The following is a 7,629-nucleotide window of genomic DNA, read 5'->3' on the forward strand; positions in this document are numbered from 1 at the left end:
TCTTAGTGCCTTACCTGTGTATATGTTTACCAGTAGATGGCACTCTCACATTTATGTCCCCATGGCTTTGCCTTTATGAAAGCATAACTACTTCTTTGACGTGACATTTTAAAAAATGTAAATTTAATCTGGCTCTTATAAATGATTTTAAATGATTCATGCTAACAATGACAATTAAATCCTGTCATTTAAAATGTAAGCATTTATTAACATAATGAGCATTTATTGAACAGCTTTTTTAGTACTCTTGCCTGGAAAATCCCGCGGATGGAGGAGCATGGTAGGCTACAGTCCATGGGGTTGCAAAGAGTCACACACGACTGAGCAACTTCACTTTCATTTTCTTTTTTATGGCAGACACTAGCCTGGATCCTAGGAATATATCAACTAAAAAAAATTTATTTCCTTTAAAAATTTCCAGAAAGTAAAAAAGAATTTTTTTAATTAATTATGGTCTAAATGTTACACAAGGTAAAAAAAAAGTATAGAGGCTGAGGAAGAAAAACAAAGAAGCAAAAACTCCTGGTAGAACTTCTGCAGAGGTGCTAACCTTTGATCTATGTTCTGAAGAAGAAGTGAAAGTTCACCAAGAAAAGGGAGTTCAGGATTACAGAATGACTCTTGTAGAAAGATCAGGGTCATTAAAACTATTCCTTATTATGTAAATACAGTGAAGTTCCAGGACTGAGAGCATGGGCTTCATCAGGAGGGTTGGTTTCAAAGAAATCTGGGGATCTAGCAGAACTCATATCTGCTTCCTCCTCTCTCCTGTGGACATTTCCCTTATGCAGTGATTATATGGCTGGAAAAATTCAATACCTCCATTGATCCAGAGTGCTGGGGGAAGGTGAAGAATGAACCTGTTTGTTTGTTTTTTTCTGAGCTAGGCTCTTCCTCTTTTTCACCCAGTCCCCTTCCCTTGAAGGGGCCCAGACAGCCTAAGTCCAGATCCCAAGGACCTCTTAACTGCAGATAGAACCTGATTCCTTCCAGAGATGAACTAAAACCCTTCGCTAACTCTTAGCCACAGTCAAACTCAATCTCAGCGTCCCTTCCTGTAAGTCTCCACCCCTGGGAAAACTCTACATTCTAACACCTTTCAGGGTCACAGAGGTGCCTAAAACAGTACGAGAGATAAAGGACAGAGATAAAGAGTAGTCTCCATAAGGACATGAGACCAGAGATAGGCTCACTGCTGGATGTCTGGAGCTGATATTAGACTATATGGCTCATGGGTATTTAGTTATTGCTGCAAAATGAATTGCTAGCAACTTAGTGGCTTCAAACAATGCATATTTATTCTTATCCAGTGTTTGTAAGTGAGTTCAGGCATGGCTTAGCTGGGTTCTCTGCTTCAGGGTCTCACCTGGCTACAGTTCAGGTGTTGGATAAACCTAAACTCTCATCAGAAGTACAATGGGGGAGATATCTACTTCCAAGCTCCCTTGAGTTGTTGGCAAAAATCCAACAAAAATCCTTGTAGATGAAGAATTGAAGGTTTAAATTTCTTTGTGGAGGCTGCCTCAGCTCCAATAGTCTCCTAGTTTCTGCCTTTGTAGGGGTTTCCTAATAGAACCACCTGCTTCCTCTAAGCCGACAAAAGAGAACGAGAGCAAACATGTTACAAGATGGAGGATAATATAGCATATAACATAATACACTCATGGAAATGACATCCCGTCACCTGTGCCATATTCTGTTGGTTGGAAGCGAATCCCAGGTCACTCACACTCACACTCAAGGAACACGAGGAGATAGGGATCACCAAGGTCATCTTAGAATCTAACACATGATGAAATAGGCGGCAGATCAATCTTTGACTGATGACATTCAGGGCTATAGCCCTTAGAAAGATAGAGTCCTGAGGGGGCAGGGGGGCAAACACAGACTAAGGCTGATGACTGGGACCTCAGTCAAGCTGCCCACAGGATTAGAGACCAGATCTGAGATAATCAGAATACTGTCATAGGGCAGGAAACTTAGAATGCTAGGGCAAGACCTGGAGTGGTTCTGGAACAGGAACCTTAAAATGCAGATGAAGGCAACATAGCTTAAGCTTAGCCCTGAGGGAGACGCAGGAGGGAAGAGAGAGATTGAGAAGGAGACATAAATAAAAACACTGTCTTTTGATTTGCACACCAAAATTTCAAAATTTAAGATTATAGACCTAAAAGAGAGGAGTCAGACTCAACAAATGGAACATGAATTTGCTTTAAGAGAAAATAATTTCAAAGTCAGACAACGATAACTATGTTTGGACTGCTTAAGGAAATAAATGAAATATTAACTTTTAATTAAAATCACCAGGAAATTATGAAACTGAAATACATAGAAATTAAATAAGAAAGGTTGACTATTTTTAAAATTTAGAATTCCTAGGGAAACTATGGGCATTGAAAAAGAAACTTTATTGCTAATAAATTTTTGACTATTATTCTTGCAATGAATTATAGATGAAATACAGTGGAAGAGTATAAGAGCATTTCTTTCTACATAAAGAAGTCTAGTGGGCAACAATCCATGAGCTCACAAAGAATCAGACACGACTGAGCGACTGACAAAGTAGCAATGGGCCAGCATGGGAACTGGTATTATCTGGGAGCCTGATGTAAATGCGAAACCTCAGGCCCACTCCAGACTCACTGAGGTATTTAACAGTTTAGTAAGTTCCCTGTGTAATTCATATGCATGTTAAATTTAAGAAGTGCTATTTTAGGACAGTGGAAGAAAATTTTTTAAGAGATTTGTTCAGAACACAGAACAGAAAGAGAAAGAAAACCATACATATTGAACACATATATGTGTGTACATGTACATACACACAGACAAATGTGTGCATATATATATTCACACACACACAGTTCTATATGCATCAACTATAACTGTTGCTTTTTTTTTTTAGTCACCTTTTTGTTTAGTGTTACAGGTTTCTTTTAGCATCTCACTAGTTACCCAAACCAGATAACCGAAGTTAACAGTCTGGTCTGGCTCACAGAATCTCATACAAAAATACTCAGAGAGTTTTCTTGGGTAAATAAATTAGAAATTGGATAAATAAAAAATTTAGAAAAAGTGAATCCCTTTCTATGTGTTCTACATTTGCTTTACTCATTTAAAATTGCATGACATTGTTCAAGCTTCCAGGTCAAATGATACAGATGCAACTCATCCTTTTAAGCTGTTGCTTAATTTTCTATGATAAGGCTGCATCACAGTGTATTCTGTTAGTCCCACTGATATGCATTTAGGCTATTTCCAGTTTGTCCTTCCATCTTTTCTTCTTCTAGTTGGATTTTTACTGAAATCTGTCTATTAATTCACAGAGGATTAATATATTTATGATATTAAGTTATCCTACCCAATTATATAGTATATAATGCCATTTAGCCAGATCTTGTTTTATGTCTTTTAGTACAATTTTATTGTTTTCTTCCTTTGAATCATACTGTCCTTGTTCAAATAATTCCTTAAAAATTTAGAGTTTTTATGACTATGGAATATTAAAAGTCTCTTTCAATTTCTGTTCTTGGCTAGTTATTTCTGCTGCTGCTGCTGCTGCTACAGAGAAGGCAATGGCACCCCACTCCAGTACTCTTGCCTGGAAAATCCCATGGACGGAGGAGCCTAGTAGGCTGCAGTCCATGGGGTCGAAAGCAATTGATTTTTTTTTAATGTTTGTCATGTTTCCAGTTAGTTGGCCAAATTTCCTTCATGCCTGTGTACTTTAATCCCCAGTGATGTTGAACAATTCTACTTCACCTCACCACGTCTCTATGACCTTGTTCTTTCTGGAAGATCCTTCCTCTATATTATTCCTGGATCTTTCACACCACTCGTGAGGACGAACCACAGACTGCCTCCTCCAGGAGGCCTTCCTCTGACACCCTTGTGTTGACAGGGGTCCTTATTTGTTGTCTCCTAGTGCTTTGTGCACACTTTCTAAAAAAATAATTTTATTTATTTATTTTTATTTTGGGCTGTGCTGGGTCTTCGGGGCCGCTTGGGTTTTCTCTGGTTGTAGAGAGTGGGGGCTACTCTCTAGTTGTGGCGCGCAGGCTTACTGTGGTGGCTTCCCTTGTTGCGGAGCATGAGCTCTAGAGCAAGAGGGTTCCAGTAGTTTCCGCATATGGGCTTCAGTGGTTGCGGTTTCCCAGCCCTGCAGCACAGGCTCAGTAGTTGTGCTCGGGCTTATTTGTACCACGGCCTGTAGGATCTTCTCTGGTCAGGGATCAAACCTGTGTCTCTTGCATTCCCTAAGTCACCAGGGAAGCCCTTTGTGGACGCATGTATTGGTTTTTATTACTTTTCATCCTGGTTGTCTATCTTTGTGTGTAGTCTGATTCTGGATGCCAGACTCTGTGGAGTCATGGGTCAAGTCTTAAACAAATTGATATTCTTGGAAGCTAGCATCCTGTCCGGAACATATAAATTCTCAAAAAACAGTGTGGAATTGAACTTCTCTGACTAGAAACAGTCGGTAATGCCAGACCGAAGAGACTTAACTTTTTAAGATTCTGATATTTTCTGCTACACTACTCTTGATAGTTATAAATAAGTTGTAGGTACTTATTATGGTGCTCACTGAGCTGATTTACACTTTGTTATGTAAAAATCAAGATGGGGGCTAAGGAGTTTGAACCAGCTGCAGAAGTCTTGATTTTTAATGGCAAATGTGACTCAAGAATTCATCTGTTCAGTGAATTCAGTTCAGTTCAGTTCAGTCGCTCAGTCGTGTCCAACTCTTTGCCACCCCATGAATTGCAGCACACCAGGCCTCCCTGTCCATCACCAACTCCCGGAGTTCACTGAAACTCATGTCCATCAGGTTGGTGATGCCATCCAGCCATCTCATCCTCTGTCATCCCCTTTTCCTCCTCCCCATAATCCCTCCCAGCATCAGAGTCTTTTCCAATGAGTCAACTCTTCACATGAGGTGAAGAGTACTGGAGGCCAGAGTACTGGAGGCCAAAGTACTGGAGTTTCATTCAGCTTTAGCATCTTTCCTTCCAAAGAACACCCAGGGATGATCTCCTTTAGAATGGACTGGTTGGATCTCCTTGCAGTCCAAGGGACTCTCAAGAGCCTTTTCCAACACTACAGCTCAATAGCATCAATTCTTGGGCACTCAGCTTTCTTCACAGTCCAACTCTCACATCCATACATGACCACTGGAAAAACCATAGCCTTGACTAGACAGACCTTTGTTGGCAAAGTAATGTCTCTGCTTTTCAATTAATGTCTATTAAACATATACTGTAGACCAGATACTGTACCAAGAGCTATGGATATACCAGTTCTCAAAATACACAAGATTCCTTCAGGGAGCTTTCAAAATCCAACTATAGTATTAAATTTAAACAAAATATGAAGCTTGAAAAATAAATTTTGAATCTTACTGTGGCACTGGACATTGTTGAACACTCCTTCCTTACCATATTTAGTCCTTTTTTGGCAGATCCAGTCTCAAATACTTTTTCCACAAGGGCTGCTACCAGGTCATGCTTTTCAACTGCAGGAAAGAAGGTACTGTTGTTTTAATTCTTCACGGGCTTCCGTCTATGGGGTTGCACAGAGTCGGACATGACTGAAGTGACTTAGCGGCGGCAGCAGCTACTTATATACTTTTGAAAAGTAGACTGTGGTAGGCTGAGTAATGGCATCTGAAGATTTTCACATCCTAATCTCTGGAAACTGTGAATATGTTAACTTGTGTGGTAAAGGGGACTCTGCATATGTGATTAAGGGTTTTGAGACCTGAAGATAATCTAGTATTTTTCAAGTGAGCCCAATATAATTATGGATACAAATTTCCTTATAAAGAGGGAGGTAGGAGGTCAGAGGTAGAAAGATTTGAAGATGTTATGCTGCTGCCTTTAAAGATGGAGGAAGCAGCCATGAGCCAAGGAAGCCAGATGACATGAAAAGCCAGAAAAGTTTAAAAAAAAGAGAAAAAAAGATTCTCCCCTAAAGCCTCCAAGAAGAATGTGGCCCTGATGATATCTTGAGTTTTGGCCCAGTGAAACCCATTTTGCACTTCTGACCTCTAGAATTGTAAGAATAAATCTGTGTTGTGTAATTAATAAGTCAGTAAGTTTGTGGTAATTGACTACAGCAACAATAGAACACTAATACAGAGGAACCAAGTAGCTAAGCTAAAGTGCTAGCCCCAGTTGGCTCCTTGGGGGAGTATGGAGAGATTAACTGGGACAAGTAAACTCAATAAGGCAGTCCGAAGCTAATAAAGGCAGAAACAGCAGGACTTCACCTCATTTTATAAGGGCTGAGAGTCTAACTGGAAATACCCAGTAGCAACTACAGTCCAAAATTTAAGAACCTCAAATAAAACACAAGTGAAGGGACTTCCCTGATGGTCCAGTTGTTAAGACTCCATGCTTCCAGTGTAAGGGGCACAGGTTTGGCCCCTGGTTGGGGAAATAAGATCTCACATGCCTAGTGGTCAATAAATAAATAAAAACCCAAGTACAAGTACTAGGAGTCAAGCAGAGACTGGAGTAGAAAGAGCACAGATAAGAAACAGGAAGGATAGATGCAGGGTAACTTTGTAGTGAGATGTCAGAGTAGCCAAAGTTCACATTTATTAAGCTGTGGACACCAAATGCTTAAGGAAAGCCTAGCTGATTTGTGTGCGTATGTGCTCAGTTGTGTCTGACTCTTTGCAACTGTGTGGACTGTAGCCTCCTCTGTTTAGAGTTCTCCAGGCAATAATACTGGAGTGGGTTGCCATTTCCTTCTCCAGGGGATCTACCCAACTGAGGGATCGAACCCGTGTCTCCTGAATTGGCAGTTAGATTATTTTCCACTGAACCACCTGGGAAGCCCCTAGCTGATTTACAGCACTCTTTAATGGGAGAATATCTCATTTATTGAGGGCCTACTGCCTGCATGCCTGCATGCTAAGTCACTTCATTCATGTCCACTCTGTGTGACTGTATGGACTGTAGCCCTCCAGGCTTGTCCATCCATGGGGATTCTCCAGGCAAAAAGACTGGCGTGAGTTGCCATGTGAGGACCTACTACTGGTTAGCATATGTATTTAATTTTGTTTGCCCAGTAACCCCATGAATTGAACATTATAACCCTTGCTTTACTGAGATTGTTGTTGTTTAGTCACTAAGTCATGTCTGACTCTTGGCGACCCCTTGGACTCTAGCCTGCCAGGCTCCTCTGTCCATAGGATTTCCCAGGCAAGACTACTGGAGTGGGTTGCCATTTCCTTCTCCAGGGGATCTTCCCAACCCAGGGATCGAACCTGAGTCTCATGCATCAGCAAGCAGATTCTTTGCCACTGAACTACCAGGGAAGTTTTACTAAAGCAGAAACCAATACAGAAAAGTTAAATTACTTGTCCAAGGCCACAGAATACACTAGGAAGTGAAGAAGGGGTTAATCTCATCTCTCTAGTTCCAGGAGCCCTGCTCTTTCTTCCATGCCATCCTGCCTTCCTTTCAGGAAAAAAGGCTTGTTGACTTTGTCGGCTGTCTGAAGAGTTCAAAGCAGAAAAACATGGTGTCATCTTTTGAGATACTCATTTTATCAGTGAGAACTTGAAAATGAAGTTAAAAATTAAGCGGCAAAGCCAACCTCAGGCTCTCTGCTCTGAGAATGTAC

The 7,629-nt window shown here is 40.8% G+C and overlaps 1 long non-coding RNA gene across 1 annotated transcript in view; it reads right to left on the reverse strand.

The window, feature by feature from the left end:
* Nucleotides 1–339: 339 nt before the first annotated feature.
* LOC132658266 (uncharacterized) overlaps nucleotides 340–7,629 on the reverse strand; it is an 81,412-nt gene continuing 74,122 nt past the window's right edge. The window contains exon 3 of the long non-coding RNA XR_009597645.1: nucleotides 340–5,509. This is a non-coding gene — a long non-coding RNA (uncharacterized LOC132658266). The remainder of the gene's footprint in view (nucleotides 5,510–7,629) is intronic.

The sequence above is a fragment of the Ovis aries genome, chromosome 20 (genome assembly GCF_016772045.2).
Source record: "Ovis aries strain OAR_USU_Benz2616 breed Rambouillet chromosome 20, ARS-UI_Ramb_v3.0, whole genome shotgun sequence".
Lineage (NCBI taxonomy): Eukaryota > Metazoa > Chordata > Mammalia > Artiodactyla > Bovidae > Ovis > Ovis aries.